The sequence below is a fragment of the Tenrec ecaudatus genome, chromosome 10 (assembly GCF_050624435.1).
Source record: "Tenrec ecaudatus isolate mTenEca1 chromosome 10, mTenEca1.hap1, whole genome shotgun sequence".
Classification (NCBI taxonomy): Eukaryota; Metazoa; Chordata; class Mammalia; order Afrosoricida; family Tenrecidae; genus Tenrec; species Tenrec ecaudatus.
The window spans coordinates 153,281,797-153,307,419 of record NC_134539.1 but is presented as its reverse complement, the minus strand read 5'-3'; the positions used below and the strand labels follow the sequence as shown (position 1 = coordinate 153,307,419).

At 47.4% G+C, this 25,623-nt stretch overlaps 1 protein-coding gene and 1 non-coding gene across 2 annotated transcripts in view; both read left to right on the top strand.

The window, feature by feature from the left end:
• GRB2 (growth factor receptor bound protein 2) overlaps positions 1 to 25,623 on the top strand; it is a 68,476-nt gene that overhangs the window by 13,072 nt on the left and 29,781 nt on the right. The gene's annotated exons all lie outside the window — the stretch shown is intronic.
• LOC142460667 (small nucleolar RNA SNORA84) lies at positions 13,719 to 13,851 on the top strand. Its single transcript, XR_012786832.1, has one exon. It is a non-coding gene; the product is annotated as a small nucleolar RNA SNORA84 (small nucleolar RNA).

Genomic DNA, 25,623 nt, shown 5'->3' with positions numbered 1-25,623 from the left:
ACTGCTCTTCACTGACCACATGTCCGCAGTACAGGAGGCATGCTCCTTGACCTGGGGACGTCTCTGTGCCCAACAGGAGCCCACTGGGGAGACAGTGCCTCTGAGGGGAAGTTGTGTCTGTTTTTGTTTGCTTTTACTGTGCGCAGGGACAGCTTTCCAGGTGATTCCCCAGACACTAACAGTTAGCTCTGGGTGCGAGTGGATTTCAGATGGGGCTTACTTTTTCTCTTTTTGGTGCTCATATTTAATGCTTTGCATCTAGTTTACGTTGAAAGGTGTTCCAAGAAATTAAGCTGTCCTGCTCAGGTCTTGTTTTTGTTGGTTGCTTGTTTATTTTCTTTCCAGTGGCTAAATTCTCAGCCTAAAGTTGATTATTCAATGTTCATGGGAGCAGCAATCAAGAACTCAAACTTGGTTTGTAGCATTGGGTAAATGTGCACAAGATCTCTCTAACCATGTTCAAGAGCAGAGCTGTCTCTGTGAGGACTAAGGTGCTCTTGACCCAACCCATGGTCTTCTCCATCACCTCCTGTCCATGTGAAAGCTGGACCATGAATGAGGACGACCAGAGAAGACTCGGTGTCTTTGAATTAAGGTGTTGGCAAAGAAGACTCAAAGTACCATGGACATCTAGAAGAGAGAACAGATCTTGGAGGAAGTATAGCCAGGATGTTCCTTAGAAGCAAGGATGGTGAGACGAGACATCGTCTCATATACTTTGGCCCTGAACAAGATGGGTTGGTCCAGTGGGCTCAAACGTAAGTGTGGAAAGGATGGCGCCCGACTTGACAGTGTTCTGTCTCTTGTGTGTGGAGCCCCAAGAGTCGGCGCTGGCTCGATGAGCCCTTCCACCAGCTGCAGCCACGCTCAGTGTCACAGCTTCTGTGGTTGCTGGGTGCTGTTGAGTGATTGTGACTTGTGTGACCCTGAGACTCCTGTGCCATCGTCAAATTGCCCACAGGGTGTTTTTGGTTGTGAGGTTCGTGGGAGCGGATTGCTGTTTTTTCCGTGGGTTGTTGGGCGGTTAGCAGCCGAGCACATAAGCCCACACCACCAGATTGTCTTCTGAAATCCCCTGAGTGTCACTTGGTTTTCAGTCTGAGCTCCCTGAGGATGGGGAATGAAAGGCATCCGAGGGAAGCCCTGTGCTCCGGGCTTGTCACAGGCCACGGAAGGAACCTCTGTTCCTGGCTGCCCCATCTGTGAAAGGAGAACGATAGTACCTACCTTCCTGGTCTGAGCACCCCATCTCTACCTGGAGCTCTCCACAAGAAGGCTCCTCTGCCCCGTCTTAGGAGTCCTCGGGCCGCACAAATGTTAAACATGCTTGGCTCCTAGCTTAAAGTCAGAGGCTGAGATGACCCAGAGGTGCCTTGGAAGAAAGGCCTGGCACTGTTTTCTGGAAAAACAAAGCCAGTGTTTGAAAACCCTCTGGAGCAACTCAGTGGCAGCTGGTTTTCCTGGTGTTTTCTTCTAGACTCACTGCCACTGGGTTGTTTCCAAGCGACCCTTCTAGGGCAGTGGGTGCTGAACAGCTGCTGGATTCCAACTGCCACCAAGGTGCCTCTCCTCCAGCACCCAGGCTTCCCAGATGCTCTCCCTTCTGAGTGCTGGGCAGCCTGACTCTGCTCAGATCCAAGGAGCTAGTGACCCACTGCTCGGTTTCCTGCTGGGTTTAACAACTCATTGCTATAGTACTCAAGATTACGGGTTGACTAGGTAAGTTCATTCAGGTGAGAAATACTCAGGCTACCGTTTCTTCTCTTGGCCTCTGCCCTGTGTGGGCAATGCTAACAAAGCTCTCTTAGGGCTGCCAATACCTGCCCAAAAGGCAGGTCACTCTGCTGTAAACTTCAGCCTGAAGGCACCTGGCTTGGGCTCCGTGGGGCAGCCGAGCCCAGCTTTGAGACAGACTTCCGAGGGACTGACGAAGAACTGGCTGTTGTGCAGGAACTGTAATTGTACACAGGCTCCTGCATTACCTGTTGGAGCCTCAATGGAGAGAACAGTTGCTCCAGTCCCGACACCGGAAGTAGCGGATTTTCCCAAAACAACCTTTTTACATCCTAAAAATGCTATAAATAATCTTTTCATATATTTCCTTCTCGACTTGGCAGGAAAGCCCCCTAGAGCCCGCGTGGGCCGCTTTCTGCCATAACCTTTACCATCACTGCAGCGACTGATAATTACAGTACACTGTTGACTGCTGTTTTCTTCGCCCAGCAATGACTTTTACGGTCACCTAATGCATGCACTTTTCAATCCAACAGTAGACTTCGAAACTCCAGACGTCACAGAAAGGTAAAAGATAAAAATCCCCAAAGCCCAGGTGTGTCCAAATGGGACAGGAAACAGTGGTTCCTCTTGAGATGGGAGGGAATGCACTTAGGACCTTGAAGTTTAGCTTCCCAGAGCACAGAAATGGAGCCTGTGCCACCAGAGTGTTGTTAGTTCATGTCTTCTACAAGCTACTATTAAATAAACCTTTATTTCGACAGGTAAACCTAGACGTTGAAAAGGAGTGCTGGGAGGAGGACCACATTTGGGCAATATTGGGAATGTCGCTTGACCATTTTACTCTCTTACCTGAGGAGAGAGAAAGAGGGGAAATGAGAAATCCCCTCCTCCTATATTTTCACTGCTAGAGAACCCTTCTAGGCTTTACTGTGATGAGCACCTTCTGTAATGCCAGCCTTGTAGTGAGAGCCACATTTCCCTGTGTTAGTGCTACTCGTTATTTTTATGGTTGTGTGTTACATGAAGTGAACATGCTATAATTGGCCTAACCGTGTCCCTGTGGCTGGGTACTTTTACAGCTTGTTTCTTTTATATATATATATATATATATATATATATATATATATATATATATATATATATATATATTTTTAATTTTAACAATTTATTGGGGCTCATACAATTCTTTTCACAGTTCATATATATACATACATCAATTGTATAAAGCACATCTTACAGCTTGTTTCTACTGGTAAGTTCGCTCACCGCTCATCATCACCAAGGGAGGCTTTTGTAATAGATTGCCCCATCACCCTCAAGGGCTGGGCAAGTGGTTTTACCTACTGGAGATCAAGCCCCCTGCTCCTGGCCAGAATGCATAACACAGCCAAGGCTTGTGTCTTTTCCCCATCGATCTCCATGTTGGTCAGTATGGCACAGTTGGCGGTGTTTTATGGCGCTGGGGTAATGGGATTTGGGACATGACGAAGCATCTTTGCTCAGCCTGTGACGTGCTCAAAGGCAGCACAGAGCCCTTCAGGGGCACACTTTGTTTTTTGCTTGTCTTTGAAGTGGTTCCTGGGCCCTCCCAGCTGTGTCAGGTTCAGTGAGTCCTTTGGAGAGCTGAAGCACTTGCCGAGGACCCCCAGACATGGCTGTGGGGTCCCTTTTTCTCCCCATAGACCCAGTTTTGCTTCAGTCTTTCACCTTTGGGTGGAATGACGTTTGTAGAGGGAGACTGGCCCTCCTAAAGCTTGTTCTGAGAAGGTTGGGGAGACAGAGAACCCAGGTGTGTTGAGATCCTGCTGCCAGTGTGGAGCTTTCAAAGGCCAGAGGCCGCGGAGGGCCATAGACTAGCAGTGTTTACATAGGTAGTAGTGTTTAGTGGACACACGTCCTCACTTCCAGGGGCTTCTCTGGATCGCTGGGAAACCAATGTGCTCTGTAAACTTTCACCCAAACCACAAGCAAAAGTTAAAACTTCATGTGATTGGCAGTGGATTTTCCCTGGGTTTGGGGCTTGGTGGGGAACTCCACCTTCCATAGCAAACATTAGTTTGTAACCAGAAACAATAAAGAAAACAGTATTTAAAATTTTTTTTCCAGATGTCAGTTTACAAACGTTTTAAGGCCAATTTTACTTTTTTTTTAAGGAAAGAGAAAGCCATTCTGCAGCTTCATGGGGGGCGGGGCCGGCTTGTCTTATTCTAGACTCTACGTGCAGGAGGTGCATGGGTCCTCCAAGTGGTCTAGGGCAATTCCGGACACTTGTGTAGAAAGGAAAAGCCATTCAGCCTTTTAATAAACAAATTGGCCTTAACACTGACCTTGCCGCCCAGATGTCTAGTTCTGGCTAGCGTGTCTGTCTTCTGCACCGCATAGGAAGGCGCTGGCATGTGTTTTCTAATGTATTTATTTAATGTGGTGTAGAGCAGTCTACAGGTTGGATTAAAATGGCTAATGCAGGCAGATTTGCTCGAAGGCTATTTGTATCTTCGTTTTCCTTCTGTCATGTCAACGTCTGGATTTGAAAAGTAAAATGAGCAGACAGGATAAGGATTTTTAATTATTAGTGACATTTTGATGTGGCTAAAGTGCCTTCATTTCATTCTCGTTAGATATTGATTAGGTTGATTTAATAAGATAGGGTAAAGGAAAGACTGTTCTTTTCCTGTCACCAAGACAGCTGCTTTGGAATTAAATAAATGAGCAAACAGAAATATGGCACTCATTGTTTAAATTTATATGGTGAATGTCCTCCTCCCCAGAGAAAAACGCTGTTGTGTTTTTTTGTGCTTTTTCAGAAAAAAAAAAAATGCCCTTGTGATTTTTTTCCCCTTATGGGAAAATATGGTTGAATGTCCCTGTTTGTGAGTTTCCCCAAATTCCTTCAGCTTGGATGTGTCCTGTCAGGCCTCCCTAGCTGGTTTCTGTTCTTGTAAACCTGTGGAGGGCTCTTTTCCTGGGGGTCGTTTCCCTTTGTGCTGGAGGAGAAAGTTGATTTGGCCCCTGTTAGCTGTCAGCTAGGCTGCTTCGTTAGTTTTTCCTTTTGATGTGAGTAGTCAGAAGGGCAGCCTGTTGATGAGTCCTTATGACTACCTATTCAGTACTTGGTGATTCCTAACAACTGGTGGATGAGTAGCTGTCAGGTGGAGAGGGGACAGACATGTGCTGAGTGCTAAGAGTGAGCTGAGACCAGGTGATGCGTTTGTAGACCAGGCGTTTCAAGTATGCTACTGAAGGGGCCTTGTTGGGAGGTACAAAGCTGACCCGTAAGATCCAGATACCGAAATCTGAGCTGAATGAGAACTGCTCAGGACTGCTTTGCCCACCCAGGTACTCTTGATCTGCATGGACCCTTCTAAAATTACAAAGCTTACTGTCCACCGTCAAACAACAAAACTCACTGCCGCCATCAAATCCGTTCCAACACTTGGCGATTCTATGGGACAAAGTAGAACTGCCCTGTGGGTTTTTACCCTGGATGGGAGCAGAAAGCTGCCGCTTTCTCTCACGGAGTGGCTCGTTTTTGAACTGCTAACCTTATTTGGAACGCAGTTTGCCTCCCAGTGGATTTGGCAATGCTGTGGGGGAGACCTGTACCTTATTGTGCATTGAAGTACTGCAATTGTGCTGCCACCTGCCTTGGAAGTTCATACATGACGAGAGAAGTGTCTTCAGATTTAAGTTTCACGCCCCCCACATTCCTCTAAGAGGAGGTGCTCTAGTATTGGGGAGAATATGGGAGGTTACCAGTGCACGGCACTGAGCATCACCTGACGCTGACTTTGAATTTTGGGTCCAGCCGAGAGCCGGCTAGGGAGTTTAAAACGGCGGTGATCCAGTGAAGTAGAGTCAGACATGCCTTTGAAAAACTGTGATTCCGGTAACTCAAACAGCGGAAGGTTCCTCTTCATTGGCATGGAAACAGAGTTTATCACTTCTCTGTCTGGAACCAGGAGGTTTTGTCTTTGGGTTTTTTTCAGTCCAAGGCAAATAGAAAGAGATGATTAACTTTTAATTCTGGAACACTTAGATTTATAGGAAAATGCCAAAGATGAGACACAGAGCTCTCTTTCCACAACCAGCTTTCCCTGTTGGTGTAGTGTGTTTGGTACAATTGATGAGTCAGTGTTAGTCCACGGGGAAAGCCAGGAGAACCGAACTCTGGCCAACGGGCTTGTTTTTCTGGTGGCTAGTGGCTTATGCCTTGAATCGCTAATCACTAAGTCAGCAGTTCGAAGTCTGAGAGAGATGAGACATTCTGTTCCCATAACGAGTTACGACCTCCGAAACTCATGGGGCAAGAGCTCCTCTGCTCTGTCAGGTCTCTGAATCGGGGACACAACGGCAGTGAGCGTGGCAGTGTAGTCTCTTAACACTTGTCTTTCGTTTGAGAAATTCTTCCTTTTATCATTATTATTTATTTATTTTAGTGGTGTGTGTGTGTGTGTGGCGCTTTAATCAAAAGAAATTTGTTTTCTCAGTTGAAGAGAGGAGAAAGCCGAGTGGTGGGCTGGGCTGTAGGGAAGGGCCTGCTTTGGCCAGTTCTGCTGCTTGCTTCCCTGCAGCAACCCGCAGAGCCGCGCTGCACCTCCCTCGGCAGTGTCCTTGCCTGTCTCACCCTTTTCTGTGACTCCTTTTGGAAGATACATGGAGATGTCCCTTCTGACCAGGACGAGGGGGAGGGCTTTTGAGGGGTTTGCTGTATGTACTAGAGTTACCTAAGGTCCGTACTTTGAGGACACCACATTCTGCGTGAATTGTTGAATACGTTAAGTATTTGCTCGTTTGACTCTGCTTTTGTTTTTGCCTCATTCAACTTTTGAAATTTGTATTTGAACCTGTGGGTTTGTGAAGTGCCGGAGTCAGGCCTTGGGAGGTGTGTGCACTTCACCTCGTGGGTCTCCGGTGTTCACTGTGTTGCTCACCTCCCAGCTCTCATTCCTTTTGTACCATTTCATATTCTTACTCTCAAAACCGGCTGATCAGCATGTTTGCCAGTAATTGCCAGAAATGAGCGGGCTCTGCTGAGTGACAAATGGTTTTATGAAAGTTGCTAATTGATTGACATTTCTGCAGAAGATGTTCTTTCTCATGTGGTGGATTTAGTAATGACATTTTAGATGGACCAAAACTGCATCGCTTCCATGTACCTCAAATTCACATGGTGCTCTAAGTAGTACTAGTCAGCACTCTGACCACTAGCTGTGCATGACCAAGTCCAAACTCACTGCCACCAGATTGACTCTGACTTGTAGCAACCCTATAGGACAGGGTGGGGCTGCCCCTATGAGTTCTGAGACCAGCCAGCTCTTCACGGGCAGAAAGCCTCCTTGTGCTCCCTGAGCAGTGGTGGTTTCGAACTGCTGACCTTGACGTTTGTAATCCATTGCGTAACCACAGCTGGGTACATTTAAGTGAACTGAGATTCTCTATAAAACCCTGTTCCTGGTTGCTCTAGCTGGATTTCAGGTGGGCAGCATCCCAGGCGGCTGGTGCTTCTGTCATTGAGGAATTGTCTGGGGCAGCCACCGGAATATTGTCTGTGTTAGGAGTAGCTTTTGAGTCGCACTTTCCAATGCCAGGACTCGGGTCTCCTCTCATTGCAGAGCGTGGGTGATCCCTGTGTTTGGGGGCAGAATTGGGGAAATGCTTTGTGGGCTGGGGGCAAGCTTTCCCTTCCTCGGGTGCCTTCCCTGCAACTCTGCTCCCTTTCCTTGTGAGCTGTAGTTTTCCCGAGCCCCCTCCAGCCTGGGCAAAAGCTGAGGCTGGAGCCTGTTGCCACCAGGCGCAGCATCTGGAAGTGGGAGGGCCAGAGGGATACTCTTACAGTGCATCTACTGGGAGCTGGGGACGGGTGCGGGGCGCACTGTAAGATGCTCTGGAGTGTCTCTCGGCTGCCTCCTCGTAATTGGGGTTGCTGTGTCACTGTCTGGGTCCTGTGGTTTGAGCTCGGTGTGCACACAGCAGTGTCTGAGGCCTGTGCAGAGAGCAGAGACAGCATTTCTTGGAATTTAGCAAAACCATAATTACTGTGTTGTCTTTTCAGAACTCTGTTTTACGTAAATCATCTTAGGCAAAGTCTTACCCCTTATTGTAGAGTCATTTTGATTCTCTGTGTTAACTTGCACCAACATTTTGTACCATTTCATATTCTTACTCTCAAAACCGGCTGATCAGCATGTTTGCCAGTAATTGCCAGGAATGAGGAGGGCAAAGCCATCCTATAGTGGCTGTATTTGAACAGCCATTTGATCCGTTTTCATCTGGTTGCTTGGGTTCCCTGAGCAGAAGGCTTTGTCAGGCCTGTGGCTCCTTTTGTCTGAAACAACCTTCAGTACCTGTTGACCTTGGCCTCTGGCCTCTGACCTTCCCTCATGGTCGGAGCAGGTCGTCTTTTATGCTCTCCTCTTCCCAGTGCCCTGTGGCATCCGCGTGGACTTCTTGCCGCAGCATCCTAGATCCGCCTTCCTGGCTCCCCCTGCCCCAGTGGTTCCTGGGGCTCAGTGCCATGACCAAAACCTGGCCGAATGCTAGTTCATACGTTTGGCAGGGAAATTTCCATGCTCAAACCTCTCCATATGAATCAGCCTGCAGCCGGTACTGTCTGCCTCCCAGACCTAGTTGCGCCCTAGCAGAGTCAGGGCTGATGCTGCTGGGGCCTCGGCCCCTTCTGAGTTTCAGGGTGGTGTGCTTGTTCCTACCACCTGGCCTAGGTTTCACAGCCGATTTCCTCTGCATCTTTATACAATATGATTGTACTTCACTGCACAGATGTTGTGGGAGCCCCAGGGTGCTGGGGGTTCAGCATTGGTTGCTCCCTGAAAGATCATCTTTCTAAACACACCAGCCCCTCTCTGTGCTGAGCAAGGCGAGGCTTTCTGCTTCGACGAAGGAAGGGGACGACAGTCTGAAATCAGAGAGTGTGGCCGCCCTCCTCTGCTGAGAGTCTGGCACCATGGCAGTGGTGGTGCATACGTTTTAAAGAATACTTAATTGGGGGTTTGGGTTGTGTTGGGGTTTTTTTCCCCTCAGAAGTTGCTGGCAAAAATATTCCCAGTTTACCCCAATTTTTGTTTCTGGCACAGATTTGTTCTTTAGGCTTTGTGAGTGTGAGAAACTGGAACAATGGGTTGAAGCAGGCAGGAGGGTTTGTTCTATTTTGCATCATTTACACAGCCCAGGGCTTTGGAGAGCAGCTTCCAGAGGAGAGGTCTCTTCACAGATGCTCAGATACCTTTTTTTCTCTCTGCTGCTACAACTCTGAGGTAGGCTGAGGAGGGGCCTGCCCTGCAGAGTCCCAATGAACTAGTGGTCCAAGTGCTCTGAGAACCGGAACCCAGCATCTAAAGGTAGCACAGGCCGATTGGACCCACCGCTGGAGACCTGGCCTAGTGTAGGGATTTTGATCCTCAGTGCAGAAACGCCTCTTTAAACCTTGCCCGGAGAAGCCAGCTCGAACCTGTCCAAGTGGCACACACAGAGCCGGATCACACGAGTGCTCTGTGTTGACGTCCTGTGTGTAGGATAATGAAAAAGTGTGCATCTCTCCTGGGCCCTGGCTTGTAGCCATTAATTCCAAGAGGAGGTCCGGGGCTCAGCTTTACCTGCTCCTTCCTGAGGAATGGGAGAGGCCCTGTTTTGTGTCAGTAATGCTGTCCTCCTCATAGCAGAGGTGAAAGCCTACTTGTTGAGATATTTTTTTTAGTAATGACAGTTAAAGTGTGTACCGAAGTCAACTCGCTCTTTCAGGCCCTGCGCTGTCCACAGGTGTGCCCGTCTGGTGGCATCAGAAATTCATTCGCTAAGCAGGGTAGCCCAAACTGGCCCACAGACCTTGTCTCAGAGGCTCACATACTGGATTAAGGAGAAGCAAAGGAAGGAGCCAGAGTTTCTCTTCCATTTCAGGTTGATCACTCTTCCAAGTGAGAGCAGAAACGTAGTGGCATGGGGTCTTGAATCTTTGCATTTCTGGCGTTTGGTCTGGTGATGCACAGAAACCGTCACCGTCACTATTCTTGCTTGAAATAATCTATTTAAGAATTTAAATAGTTTAACTGCTGTCCCTTTTTGAATTTGTAGTAACAAGTGCCCATAAGTTGATGTGAAATGAAGAAGATTGAAGCCATCAATTTCTACAAATTCTCATTCCACATTGTATACATCAGTCAGCAAGCTTTATTCTGTGTCAAGGTCTGTTTTCAAACTTCTAGGGACTTAGAGCTGAGCTGTGTGCGTGTATCTCTGAGACCCTTACTTTAGTCATATCTGCAGACTGACAGCAGATTCCGAGGATTTAGAGAAAGAAAGCATTCCATACAGTGACTGTGTGCTGTGTCGATAAAGCCGTCGGATTGGGCGGGGGGAGACACACCAGGTAATGCTGCATGAAGACTCAGAGGTGCCTGTGGGGCCTCAGGTGCGCACTCCTGTCCTCATTGGCTTCGAGTTGGGGGAACTGAAAGTACAGAAGTGACTGGCAGCAGGGGCATGCATGCCTGGGGAAGTGTCCTGTGGGGCAAGTAGCCAGCTCTGGTGAGCTCCTCTAGCACTGGCAGCCAGCCCTGTGACCCTCTTCATCCTCAGTGATGAGGAAGCCTTTTCAGATGCACTAGCCCGGGCTTTGGGACGTTGAGTGACTTGTGTGGAATTGGCCAGCTAAGAAGAGGGAGAACAGGCTTGGGGGCCAGGCTGTTTAGGTTCAGATTTCAAGTGGGGGCCAGGGTGGAAGGGTGAGGTATGTGGGCATTTGTCTTGCTGAACTAGACGGGCATTTTGTACTAGATTCTGGATTCAGTATGTCCACCAAGGCCAGGCTTTAGAAAGAGAATCTGGGTTTGGAGTCATCACATGGTAGAGGAAGAAGAGCCCAGGCTGGAACTGCCTTCAAGTAACGTCTATGCCCGTTTCTTTCCTTGTTGGAAAAATAACGATGCCAGCCTCCTTGGATGTCTGTGAGGATGAAGCGGGATGGGGAATATGCGTGCCCTTTTAAGCTGCAGGTTCACAGGAAATGTTAGCATGAGCCAGGATGCACTTGGCATAGTGGTTACGCGTTGGGCTGCTAACAGCAAGGTACACAGTTCGAAACCACCAGCTGCTGCTCGGGAGAAAGGCTTTTTATTCCCGTAACAGTCTCGGAAACCCACAGGGCATTGAGCTGTTGTTTTGAGGATGCAGTTTTGTTGTAGGCAAGCTGAGGGCAGATGTCGGTGGAATAGGAAACAGGAGTCAGAATCCAGAGTGTGTGAAAAGGAAGGCAGTAACAGACTGGTGGAGCACAAGGGCCCACTGAGGCAAAGGGCCCAAGGCTGAGGGAGAGCTGGTGCCATTCACAGAAATGGACAAGTTAAAGGAAAGCTAGAGGCTGAACAAGCCATAAACGGCGATTTGGCTGCAAATACTGTGGCTACAGAGTACCAATGCTAAGTACAAGGTAAAAATAAAAGTATGTCTTTGGCCCTCACAAGTTCCCTGCTCTCTGCAGCCCGTAAAGTTTGAGTCCTGTACCACTTAGTGGCTCTTAAAATACGGAGTGTATGCCGGCATGAGCCGATGACCCTTTGTGGCCTACTAGTTGCCATGACCATAGAGTTCCCGAACTGGTTACAGTAAAACTTAATTTTTCACTTTGGTTGTGGCTCTTGTACAAAGAACAGTGTGGACCCTATAAATGATAGATTTGTGCGAAAAATCCCACATCTGAATTAAAAGGTCCTGGAGTTCTGAAGCCTGATATTCATTTGCTCTTCGTCATCAGCCCCTTTAAGCTACTGTGCTTATTATGGTTGGCCCAAGAAACGCTTCTTGACTGGATTACAAATGTTTTCAGGTCAGACAGAGCTGTGCCATAGAAACCGAGGGGTGAGCTCACAGCCGCTCTGCCACAAGCCAGTGGAAAGGAACCAGTTGTCAGCAGGAAGGCCTGTGTTCTTTTTGTCCAAGTACTATGTCCCTGCAAGGTTTCTGTGTTTTGTAGTACACTCAGAATGTGACTCTTCACTTGTGCTGACTGGTAGAATGTCACAGGCTATTTTTAACAGGGAATCGCTGCCTTATTGGTGGTCCATTTAGCTATTAATATGAGACTAGTCTGTTGAATCTTTTGCAGCAGTTCTTAAAACAGTGTTTTTGAGTTTGTGCCCTTTATGTATCAAAAGCGGTTAATTCCTTTCCAAACACATAGAAAGAGCCCATATTAATTGGATTTTTATGTACACAGCAATGATAAATCTGAAAGAGAAAGTAGGTAAATAATTCTGCTTACATTAGCAATCTAAGGGAATAAACTATCTAGGAGCTGTGTCTAACCAGGGACACGAAAGACACTCTGAAAGTGGTAAATTAGTGTTGAAAAGAGATGAAAGAAGACCTAAAGTAAGTCGGAACATGTTCTGTGTTCATGGATCGGGACACTCGTTATTGTTAAGATACTAGTACTACCTAAAGCAACCAATTCAGCACAGTTCCAATAAATATTACCACGGTAGCCCCTGAATCGGAGAAGCCAGTCCTCGCTTCATGTGGTTTGGCAGGAGGCCAGGCCGAGGAAGAACAAAGGAGGAAGACTCCCACTTCCTGATTTTAACCATGTCATACGGCTGTAGATAATCAGCACCGACCGCTCAGGGCTGGTACAGCAGTAGGCACGTGGATCAGTCAGTTAGCATCAAGAGTTCAGAAATAAGCCCACACATCTGTTTCTTGATGAGAGTGTCCAGTCCGTGTGAGGAGAACAGAGTCTCGTCAGTAGACGGTGTTGGTTGGGATTCCCACGTAGAAAAACGGACAGGATCCATGCCTCACACTGCGCACAGGTGCTCGAATGGATTAGGTGCGCCATGTGCATGCTAACACCATGACATTCTTAGAAGAACAAACAGGGGCAATGCTTTGGGGCCTGGCATTCAATAATGGATTATGTAACTAAAGCAGGAACAGGAAAAGGTAAAGTAAGTAAATGGAACTCCTCAAAAACCATTTTGTTCATCAAAAAAGGTGAAAAGGCAAGCCAACGACCGGTAGACATATAGCCAACAGATTTACAAAACATGGACAACTCCCTAACAAAGTAGACAACCCAGTTATAAACTGGACTAAAACTTGGCTAGACAATTCATCAGAGGACATTGCAGTGGCCACCAAGCACATGGAGAGATGTTTAGTTTAGTCATTAACCCCGCTTAATCCACAGCACCACCGGGGCTTCTTAATGCACACTACACCATCATCATCAAAGAAAGACGAGCAGTAGACTCAAGACACTTGGGTTCTTACATGATTCCCCAGATGTCTTTCCATATGTATTGAGCCGGTGCAGCAGTTTCACTCTGACCTCCACACCCCTGCACACTGGTCTGGATAGCAAAAGGTAACCCGCCCCCCAATGCCGTTCAGCAGATGAATGGATAAACCCAATGTGACGGGTATGTGCAGTGTACTCTTGACACATGCTGTAATATGGATGGAGCTTGGAGACATGAAGCTGGGTGAAGTGTTATCACAAAAGACAAATTTTGAATGACTTCAATGGAGGGAGTACTGAGTTTTGGTGTAAAGTGACGAGAAAGCTACATTGCTGTCAGTAAGTTGTTCACCTGGAAAAAGTTGACTGGCAGTGGGCATACCATACACACCTACCTTTCACCAAGTCTTTCACTCTCTGACAATTTGGATTTCCCACAAGAGTTAAAAATCTATTTACCCCCTCCCAGGGGGACGAATAACGGAAAAGTTGGTGAGGGTTGACGGAGGGCGATGTAAGATATGGAAATACTAATCTATAACTTATCAAGGGTTTGGAAGGGAGGGGAGCGGGGGAGGGAGGGGGAAGAAATGGGTAACTGATATTGTACTCAAGTGGGAAGAGAGAATGATGATGGTGGCATATGTGCAAATGTGCTTGACACACTGGATGAATGTATAGATTGTGATTGAGATGTCAGAGCTCCCAATAAAAGTATTTTTAAAAGTCTGATGCCCCGTGGTTGCTGGGTGCTGTTGTGCAAGTACAGCTTTCCAGTCGATGGCAGTGGGCCAGAGCGATGCTGGGGTGTATGCATGGGGGCTGCTCCTTTCAGCAGCCCCCATAGCCTGGTCACTGGCACATGGAAAGAGAAAAATCTGACGATTTTGCACATTAACCTGGGCTTCCACCCGGCATCCAGCCCCAACTTGCAGCAGCCCTCCCTCTTCTCTCCCATCCCTTCCACCAAAGCCACCTTTGCAGAAGAGGCCGCCGAGCTTTTCCCAGAAGAGCCCACAAGTGTTGCCCCTCTGCTCTACTCAAGGCACTGGAGGAACAGACGGGGGGGGGGGTTCTTGTGGGGGTAATGTGTGTATGTGTAATCAATGCCCCCTTTTTTTAATCAACACCGATTTTGTGTAAGGACTTGGTATTTGGAACATACCCATATTGGTAAGTGAGAAATGGGTGCATTAACAACCACAAACCTCACAAACAAAAGAGGGGCTGCAGAAACTGCCTTTTTACAACTAAAAAGTTCATGGGAGTTTGGGGTCAGGGTTTCATGGGCCGTCCGGTTAATTGACCTAATGTTCTGTCCTTTAGTTCCTTGTGGAGTGCTGCCTTGGGCACAGCAGTGGGTCTGGAGTCCCTTGAAGTGGCAGGGGAAGGAGGATGTGGACTGTGTGGCTGATTCTTTCCAGGGACAACTGCCCCCTTTGCCACTCAGGGCAAGACCCGGAAACCCGGGTAGTGCCTGCTCATCAAAGATTCTGTACAAGAATCCTGATCAAAAGAAGGAGAGTAGAAACCCAAAATTGCCAATTCTCATGGGCTCTAGACTTTCTGGAGCTATGGAGATGGGATGAGCCCCTGAAACTAATGCCCTGAGAAAATCTTAATCGTAGACCTTAAACTTTAAACCAAAAATGTTCTCCAGAGTCTTCTGAAAACCAAGCAATAGTCTGGCTTAACTAGTAAGGAGCATTATAATCATTTAAGAGCTATGTATGTGGGGTCAAAGTGACGACAGCAACCACACAGTTTCCATGTGAACTGTAGGCCCCAGTGAGCTCCTGAGAATGGGAGGAACATCTCGGCCAAGGAGGCTAAGGATGGGTGCCCACCAAGAGTCAGCGTCACTTGAATCGAAACTGTTGAGTTGCAGTATTCTGCTATATGTATAACAAATTATTATTTTTTAAATCCATCTTAAGAACCTCTAGAAATAAAAACCCAAACCTCTGCTTTATTTCACAATGGAATGCACTTAAAAAAAATACTAGGCACGAAAAAGTTTGACATGGTTACTTTCTACTTAATTGGGTAGAAACAACTAATACAGAAATGAAAAACCCACTGCCAGAGGGTCACTTCTGACTCATGGGCTTCAAGCATGTAGTAGATTGAGTTTCTGGGACTATGCCTCTTCACAGAAGCAGACAGCCTCAGGTTTTCTCCAGCAGAGGGGTTGGTGGGTTCAAACTGCTAACCTCGCCGTTAGTAGTCCAACACCTGAATCCCACCATGCCAACAGGGGCTCCTCAGTACAGAAACAGCTGTGCTTTATGGGCAAAGTGCTGCTAACAGAGATGGGATCGGCAGCTGGCAGGATAGCAGGCTGTCGAAGTCGGTGGTTATTTTTATGGCGGCTGCTGTTAACTGTTACAAGTTTTGTTTGTTCTTTTCCCTCATGACCCCCATGTGACTGCCAGCTGGGCATTAACTAGTAGACACCTCACTCACATCCAGGGAAGAGTGAAAGAAGGATGCCTCCCGCCTCTAGCAAAGCCGTGAGACTTCGACAACACATTCAGGCCTGTCCTTCAGGTCAGGAGAATAGCATGGCTTGATAGTCGTGGTAACCAAGGACCAGAGGAGATGAACTTGCTCTGGAGGTTTGGGCTGTAGCCAAACCACATGGCTGCTTCCTAATGGAGAAAATTTCGGGGGGGGGGGGTCAGTTTGGAGTAGACCACCACAATGTCTAGTCCCCTCGTGTGGTTACAAGTCCATTTGTAATGGCTGCTCAGTATTTTGTTATATGATTGTCAGTAACTTACTTTGACCTTCCACAACTGTTGTATATTTAGGATGGGGTCTCTCTCTCTCTCTCTCTCTCTTTCTCTCTCTCTCTCTCTCTCTCTCTCTCTCTCTCACACACACACACACACACACACACACTTTCACGTCCACTATTTAAAAGAATACTTAGGTTACGTGAACATCCTTATTGTATTTTGAAGAGTTTTAAAGAAAGAATAAAACTTGATACCTAATTAGATGTGAATCTGCAAGAGAGCAGAGAAGCCATTGTGCCATGTGATGTTTCCACAGGTAGAAATGGGCAAGGTCTTGGAGGTTGAGTGGTGTGGGCTGGCATAAGTGGAGTGTACGGTCCATCAGGTGGGCTGGGTGCCCGGGCAACACCCACTGCTTATTAATTGGTTCTGGTTCTGGCTACACTACCTTTCAGCGTCTCCAGTCGGTACGGACCATGCCTTTTCTGTTGACTTCACTGTGCCCCATAGCCCCAGTGCTCTTGGATTTGAGTTGAATTGTTCACCTTGAAGTAGTTGTTCCTTTGCGAGTCAGAAGCCTTTCGGCCCTGTTGTGTATGGGACCCTGGTGGCTTAGCAGTTAGGTGTGTGGAGTTACTCTTAGAACCCACAGGGGCAGTTCTACCCTGCCCTTTAGGGTGGACAGGGGTCAGAATTGACTTGGTGGCAAAGAGTATAATTTTGTATAAGGGGAGACTTGAGTAAGGACAACATCTTTTCAGAATAACCTCCTGGCTGCCCGTTTAGTCTCACTGTTTAATATTTGTTAGAAATACAGAGCCGACTTACCCCAGATAAGGGCAGCAGCTTTTCTGCTCCAGTAGTTACAGCAAAGTAGAATTCATTCCCATTTGGGTTTCAGTATAAAGAGTCTGCCCAGGACCGAGTAAGTGGGTTTCCTTTAGAGCCAGTGGGGGTTCATCTGGAGCCTGTGAGCAGTAGGGGATCTGATGTGACATAAGCCGGCTCAGTTGACTTTTCCCTAGTTTGACCAGAAGCATCTGGGCAGGCGGCCGGTGGAGGATTGGCATTCGACACGTGCCAGCCTGTGAAACTCACATATCCTCGTGGAAGCCATTGTTGGGTACTGGAACTGCCACAAAGCGCCCTATAAATAAAGGCTGCCGGGAGCAGAGGAGGAGCTGCTGCAAGATTGGTTTGATCATACTGCCCCGTGCCACCAAATAAAGACAAATTGGATCTTTCCCGACTGCCCTGCCTCCCAGAAATTGCGAGGAGCTGTTTTTCCCCCTTGAGGATTGAGCTGCACAGAGAGTATAAGGAGCAGATTTCTGTTCCTAAGAAGCCTCAGAGAACTACTCTTTTCTGACTGGCTGGATCCCACACACATCCCCCCCCCCCCCCAAATCTGGATTAGAGGCTGGGCAACCAGGTCCTGTGTGTGAGGCCATTTACAGTAATCCTATTATTATGAGCTTATTGTCCATGACCTTTCTAATCTGAAACAACTCCATCCCCTCAGCCTAATGGAAACCTGGCTGGATTATTGATGGAGGCAGAAGTAGTGTGTACCACGTTCCAAGAGCCACTAAGGAACACATCAAACAGCACATGGGGGGGGGGGGTGTAATAGCATAGTGGTTACCCACCTGCACATTACAGTTGGGCAGCCCTGAATTTGAATCCTGCCTTTCCACTTACAAATCATGTCTCTTTGGGCAATGTGTCTGGCCTACTTGAATAGACCTCTGATTTGTCGTCTGCAAAATGGGATAATGCCCCCTTATACTGTTGTAAGGATGGGGATGGTCTAAGAGGTCAGAGATGCTGACACATCATGCTTCATAAACATAAGGCTTTTGTTTCCCTTCTTTATTAAGGGAGGAGTTATTCATTCTTCATGTACAGGTTGACTGTCTATACAGATACGCAGTAAAACCAAGGTTGCTTCTCTGAGAGGCATAGAGTGAGTTTCAGCTTACTGGGAGCTTTGTCGACTCCACAACAGAGGGACCACACTTCCAGGTTTTGAAGAGAGGCCTAAGATGAAGGGACTGAACTTTGGGAGGAGCTTTCCCAGGAAGGGGGTACTGTTGCTGGAGCGATCGATGAGCCGGTCCTTAGACTCTGTAGCACAGCGCAGGGGCTTTTCTTGGCTGTGCTCTTACGGGGAGTGCAGGCCTGGGGGCGCATGAGAAAACATGGGACTGTGAGGGAGCTGTGGGCAGTTTCCTTCCAGTCCTCCTGGGTAGTCTTTGCGGGGCAGGGCGGGCGAGGGAGCAAGTCAGAAGCTGTGTGACCAGGTAGTCTACTGGTGGGAACTCAGTAAGCATGGCAGTAACGTCAGAGTTGCAGTTTAAAATGGAAACTTGTCGCAGAGTGGTAGAGGCAGAACCTTTGAGGACCAGGCCATGTGCTAGTGTTCTAATGAAAGGGATCTCGATGACAGGGGGGTGAGGCTTAGCTGGGGGGACTGTGAGCTGGGACCAGTCAGGGGGAGGTCCCCTGTGGCCATGGTGAAGTTTGAGGTGAGTGTGAGACATCCAGGCAAAGAGTCCGCAAGCAGTTGAGTGTACTGGTATGGGCTCGAGAGACCTGGTCTATCCCAGTAGCTTATTAGCAGGATGTGCAGGACATGGCAGAAGTTCGTGCAGAGGTGAGATTTGTCTGAAGGGAAATCCCAAAGGTAGAATACTGAAGAAGAGAACCCCAAGGCATGCCACACATTTAAAGAGGGGCCAGCAGTGAACAGGGCCCTGGAAGCATCCTTTCCACCCCACAAGCCGAAGAGGCATGGGAAGAGGACATCGTCAGGAGTGCTACAGTGTTGGCTTTGTGGTACACACTCCCCATCCGCTGTATGTTTGTGGTCTTCAGCTGACAAGGCTCCTAGGACAAGCTCAACCAGAAAAGCCTGATTTTTTTTTTTTTTAAAGAATGAAAGTTTTTGCAAGACATGTTTTCAAATCTATTTTTTGCAGTCATTGTACTTTTGGATCTGGAAATAATGCTGAGCCATTCTGTCCATCATTGTCCTTCACATGTCCAACGAGTTTTCCAAGGTGGGGAAGATATTCCAGACAGAAAGCTTAGTAGCAGGTCTAAACTGGAAGGCCTGCTGGCGTGTGCTGTGTGTTATGGAGTCCTGGGACAGCTAGCCGAAAGCTAGCCAGTGAAGCCCACCAGTCCTCCAAGGGAGAAAGGAAGGCCATGTCCTCCCCCAAGAGCTGTAGCTTCAGACGCTGAGTCAGAATGGACTCGGTGACATTGGCTTTGGGGTTTGGGTCTGGATGGTAAGGGAGGTGCAGTGCTCAAGACCGAGGGTCCAGAGAAAGCTTGCCACAGTTAGAAAAGAGGAGAGCCCTATGATCAGACGCCTACATTGTGACAAATTGAAGGGGCGCAAACCCTGTGTTGCTCCTGGATCACTCGGGTCCCCATCTGTCGTCACCTCTGGTGCCTCTCCCCGTCCATTGCATGCACTTACTGCTCTTCCCCATTCCCAAATGTGAAAGAAAGCCTTTAGCTGTGAACTGACTGCAGTCCTGTATTTGGCTGTCGGAACTTGTCACATTAGTAATGGGTTGATATTGGCTGGGGGTGGGGGGCTGTTCTGCCCTTTTTTAAGATGGGCCCACGCATCATTGTGCTGAGGTGCCCACACAGGAGCCTGAGGCAAACCGGCTGGGTTTTAAGGCTTAAAAGCAAGACACTGGGTGGGTGGGTGGGTGGGTGGAAGTGACACTAGCTTCAGGATGTTTAAAGAGGAAGCCCCTGTACCTAGGGCAGGCCAGTGGCATGAGGTTTACTGAGAATTTGCAGGCCTGTTTTTCTTTTTTCTTTCTTTTTTGACATTTTATTAGGGGCTCATACAACTCTTATCACAATCCATACATTCCCTGCCCCAATCATTCTCAAAGCATTTGCTCTCCACTTAAGCTCTTTGCATCAGGTCCTCTTTTTTTTCCCCTCCTTCCCCGCTCCCCCCTCCTGTTTTTCTTTTTTAATCATGTTATTGGGGGCTCATACAGCTCTTAGCACAATCCAGCCAGCCAGCCATTTTCCCCTCCCTCCTCATAACCCCTTGATAATTTCTTTTTCTCTATGTCTTATACTGACTGATGTTTCCCTTCACCCACTTTCTGTTGTCTGTCCCCTCGGGAAGGGATAATACACCTTCCCCTTACCCTCCTGGTATCACTACTCTCATTATTTGTCCTGAGGTTTACCTGCCCTATATTCTGTTTCCAGCTGTTATCTGTACCTGTGTACATGTTCTGGTCCATCTGGATTTGTGAGGTAGAATTGGTGTCATAGTGGCAGGGAGGTGGGGAGAGCATTAAAGAACTAGAGGAAAGTTGTATGTTTCATTGGTGCTATACTGCACCCTGACTGCCTCATCTCTTCCTTGTGACCTTTCTGTAAGGGGATGTCCAATTGTCTATAGATGGGCTTTGGGTCTTGAGATAGTTTATTGTGCCAACCTGGCGAATAAACACATGTGGGGTTAATTGGAGGGTGGAGAGATAAATGGCTTGGTGAGCCTTGCCTTTCTAGGTGGGTCTCTTGCTTTCTGATGGTTGGACCAGGGTGCAGCTGCCTTAGCCAGCTCCCTGCTTCAGCTGGCAAGGCTCACTTCCTGCAAGACATCCCTGAGGAGAAGCCACATGGACCTACTCCGATGCAGCGCTAGGTGCTGGAGCAGCTGTGTGGAGACCCCTGCCAGCGCCGAAATCTTACACATTCACTGACTTGGCTTTCCTCCTGCAGTTGGCATCACTGTGTGTGTTTTGTGAGATGGAGGAGGACTTTGTGGATTGGTGTTGGACATAGGGTCTAATGTTGGACTTATGGGCTTGGGCAGCACTGGATTGGGATTTTTCTTGATGTGCACTTACCCTTTATATAAAACTCTCTTATACATATGAATTTCTATGGATTTGTTTCTCTAATGTACCCAGACTAACACAGGTCTCCACTCCGTACACCCTCTCATTCACATTGATAGGATTTTTTAAATACTCCATATGCTATATCTTTTTTTTGCTATATCTTTTGATAGCTGGGCACCATCAGCTTTCTTAACCACATTTGCTTATGTACCCATTTTGTCTTCAGTGATTTTGTTGGGAAACTGAGTATCACTGAATGCCAGGTAATTAGAACAAAATGTTCTTATTGAGGGAGTACTTGAGTAGAGGCCCAATGTCTGTCTGCTACGTTAATACTAAACCTATAAATATATGTACATAGATCTATTTCCCTATTGTTATATGTAAATATATTTACATATGTGCATACCTGTATTTAGACCTCTATAAATACCCATTTGCCAGGCCTGTTTTTCTTGACCTTCACCCAGCACTTTGAAGTACCAAGAGTAAAGGGGAAATTGTTAAATAATTGGGCCCTATTGCTTATTGGGGGACCCCTGGGGGGATAGTGGGTTACATGTTGGGCCACAGTTCTATCCTGTCGCATAAGGGTCACTGAGTTGGAATCAACTCGATGGCAGTGAGTTGTTGGGACTGGTTATTGGTGAAATCACATTCAGATATTACTGAATATACTCGTGGATAAGCCAAGTTCTTCAGTACATTTTTAATGCAGTTTTTGTGATAAAATTAGGAACCTCGACTGATCGTCGGGCCGGCTTATACTCGAGTATACATGGTACCTGCTGGGTCTCCAATGGTTCCTAGCTTCTTGCGCCTGTTCTGAGTAATTTAGTGGATTAAATAAACCATGTATTGTCACCTCGGACCATTTCTCTTCCAAAGGCAAAGTTTAGTTCTTAAGGGAGGGGGTCATTTATGAATAAAACATATGACATAAACAGATAGATGCATGTCTGGAGCATCAACATTCCATGAAGGGGTGGTAATTCTGAGGACATGGGTAAAATGGCTACTTGGGGTGGTGGGTGGTTCTGATCATGCCAGGGGTCGGGGAGGCAGAGTGAAGTAGGCTTCTCCTGTTGAGGGCTTGTCGTACCCTGAAGCCTGTCCTGAGGTGTCAACAGTCTGGTGGGGCTGTCGATGACAAACTGTCACTTCCCAGAAGTACATCGGGAAAGGTCACTTACGAGGACTTTTTAAGTTATAGCAACATGGGCCTCAGCAGGGACTCTTCTGCCATTCCCTCTACCCGGGGACCTGGAGGTTGGCATCAGTGAGTGAAAATGAGCTGGGGAGAAGAATACTAGGGGTGGGAAGAGATGAACTGTAAAGTATTCACAGCACAATAATTTGGAATATTAATGGCAGCGGTCTTTTGTGAGTAGAGCTGCTTGCATAGTAATGAGTATAATGTGGTTTGCACACAGAATCTTGCTGTGTTGTGTTTGGAGACGGTGAAGCCTGCTAACTTGGGGCAAGGCTTTATTCTTGAGTGGGTTTTTTCTCCCGATTTGGTGGGGAGTTTATTGTGTAGTATGTGCCTCCCACCCGATGCGACTTTGAGAACAGCTCCTTGAGCTGCTTAAGGTTTTCCTCATAGCTTGGTTTAAAGGTGTTTTGCAGGAAGATCACCCAGTTCCTGTGTAATCTGATCTGTAACAGAAGCGATGTGCTGGCATTTCCTGATAGATCTCAATTGAACGGAGAGGATAGATTGTATGGTGACATTTGAAAAGCCAAGTATTCGAACCCATTTGTCTTAGGATGCTCCTATCCCTTCCCGTGCAGCAGCCAAAGGTGGGTGTTGGGGTCGTATCCTTGTACTTTATTTACTCAGTCGGTATGAGGAGCAAAGAATCCAGGAAAAGGGCAGCTTGCAATGTGGCTGGGGTTGGAGGAAGGCTCATTCCCACCTCTGATATACAAATTACCTTGTTTGCTCAATAGAAAGGCCTTGCAGCATTACTGACACAGGTCAAAGACTTCAGCCTTCCGTGTGGATTCGACCCCAAATCCTCATAACTGAATCAATAAACATCACGATAAATGGAGAACATATGGAAGCTGTCAGCGATTTTACTTTTACTTGTGTCCACAATCGACACCTATGGAGACAGTGGTCAAAATCAAACAGTATATTGGACAACTCTGCAAAAGACCTCTTGAAAGGGTGTGTCCCTGACCCAAGCCAGGGGATAAGGAAGACAGAAGAATTACTGTGTTTGAATTACTGTGTTGGGAAAGGGGGCTTGGGGGCAGGGACTGCCAGAAGAGCGAGCAAAGTCTGTCTTTGAAGTACGAGCTTTACTGTTCCTTGGAAGCAAGGATTGGGAGACTTGCCCTGGAGTAAGAATTGCATGACTTTAGTCTTACTTCGTATCTGGCCATGTTATCAGGAGAGACCAATTCCTAGAGAAGGACTTCATGCTTGATAAAGGGTCAGTGGAAAAGAGGAAGCCCCTCACTGGGATGGACTAACCCAGTTACTGCCACGCAGTCTCTGGGGTGATGGCGGGGGCCTGGGCAGTGCTGCGTTCTGTTGTCTCTGGAGTTGCCATGAGCATGAACCCACTTGATGTATTCACAGCCACACAGGAGAAGCACTTTCTAGATTACCCAATCCCTAGTTGCTGTTTGTTTGTTTGTTTTCCAGGAGGGTTGGTAGTTTGTGAATTAAGCTACTAACTACATGGTCAGCAGTTAAACCACCAGCCACTCCTTGAGAAAAAGATCAGGTTCTCTACTCCTATGAAGGGTCACAGTCTCAGGAAACCACAGGGGCCGTCTAGTCCATCCTGCGGGGTTGCTATGAGTTGGCAGTGAATTTGAGTTTCATAGTTGGAAAAATAATTATTTTGCTGTTGTAACTGCAGATGTGCAGAACATTCAACGGTTTCTGTGATTCAGTGGCATTGAGGGCCACTGTGGTTTGAGGGTTTTTAAAATGATGTTATTTGTCGTTGTTGAGCATCTCCACAGTAGAACACAGACCAAGGCACCAGTTTCTCCCATCCAAGTACTGGCCGGGCCTGATTCTGCTTAGCTCGCCAGTAAGTCAGTGACATCGATGGCCACCCTCTTTTTCCCCTCTCTCTCTTAAAGGACGCAAGTTAGCAGAATGTTTGTAGAATAAGACCGGCATGTGAATGACTGTGTGTGGGGCAAGGCATGGGGCCCGTTGGAGGGCCCCCCCCCCCACTGTTTGTTCTCTGTAATGTCATTGTCCTCCTCACAGGAGCCTGATAAATAGCACAGAACAGCTGCACCACAAATTGCTTCGCTCTCAGATGTGCTGGTAAAATTAAAAGCCTGTGGCACTCTTACTTGACAAGGAATTCCTTTGAAGCCCAGCACTGCCAGGGGACTTTGGAGCTAGGCTAGAGGGCGTGGCCTCAGGGAGAGAGCAGGGTCAGTTGTGCATTTCGTTCTCTTAGGCCCGCATCCCTGTCCTCGCATTCCTTACCCGGTAGACACATGGTGCTGGGGTGTTTTTGTGTCCTGTGTGAACCAGTGCTGAGTTTGAACCAACTCACATGGGGGTAAGGAATCTCAGAAAAACTAAATTTATATTGAGGGTAATTCGATTCTAGGAGCACACTTGTATAGGTTTTTAAAGGATGGTTCTGTGGAAGCCTTCTAAAATAGGGTAATTACCTTGCCTGTATTCGTTACTGTAGTTAGGAGGCTTTGTAATAGGAAAATGGGTTGGAAAGTGCCCAAAATTCCATCTGCTCTTTTGTTTTATGTGTGAAGAAGGGCTTACGATTTATCAGGAATTAATCCAAATACACATAAAATTGATCCCTGTGGTCCAGAATTGTCTTTGTGAGGGGAGGGGAGGGGAGAGGGAGACCACGTGGTTTGGATCTGCTGAAAGCATGTTTTTGAGACCAGGGCTGTGCCTGAAGAGAAAAGTGGGCCTGAGCGTCACTGTTGGAATAGTCACATCTCGGTCACATTAGGGAAGCACTTGACCTTGCTTTCAAGAGAAAGCACTCGAATATTTTTTAGGGCACTGTTTCCCCACCTAAAGGTGTTCTTTTCAAGAGAAAAAGTCACTGTGTCAAAGACTAACTGAATGCCCTCAGAAGACCACAATTAGAAGCGTGAGGGTCCTGCCCGCAGGTGGCTTCATCTCGCGGGGATGTTGTGCTCAGCGTTGGTGGCTGAAACGTGGTAAGTGCTTCATACAAGGGGCAAGTGGTCCTTAACATTGAGTTTGCCATCTAAAGCGGTGGGACCCACATGGGCAAAGTCTGAAGAAACTGCCAGTAGCTGTACTTCTGTTGAAACTGGAATTCACGGCCAAAAGGAGCCGAAAAGAGGCTGAGGCCAGACATTAGGGGACTTTGTGCATGTGCATTGGGATGCTGCTTCGCACCCATCTAAAAATACTGTGAACCAGCACCACAATAATTGGTGGGGATTGCTGTGAGTTACAGGCGAGCCAGATCCGGTGCCCACACAGATAAGTATAAAGGACTGTAAACAGCTGTGTGAGTGTGTGTTTAGATCTAATGCATGAAACCAAGTGTCCCTGCATTTGGGGTCTGGTTGTTAGTTGGTACCCAGTGTAAGTTGCATTAGCCATTGTTGGTCAGCAGGCTTGTTCGCGCCTCATTCCTTTCTAATCCTGGTTGGTACGTATTTGGGGCATCTTAGGGCACTGGTCTAAAGAAGGGAGGACAAAACGAGGCTCAGTAACCAGATCCTGTCATTTCAAACATGTTATAATAGGAAGAGAGGGTTTGGGTATAAGCAAAGGCTGAACTCTGGCCAAAATTGCGGGGTGGGAAGGCGGGGAACTGAACCTTAAGTCATTAGAAATAATGGTGTGTATCCACTTCGGGAACCTACAACTAGATCCTTATGTGTCTTATCTAAGTCTTACAGTTATCAGGCCTCGCCCATACCCATAGAGTCACAGATCTTCCTTGATAGAGTCTCCTTTTCAATGTGATCACAGATCCAGGGGCACTAGACATTTGAGAAAGGTGTG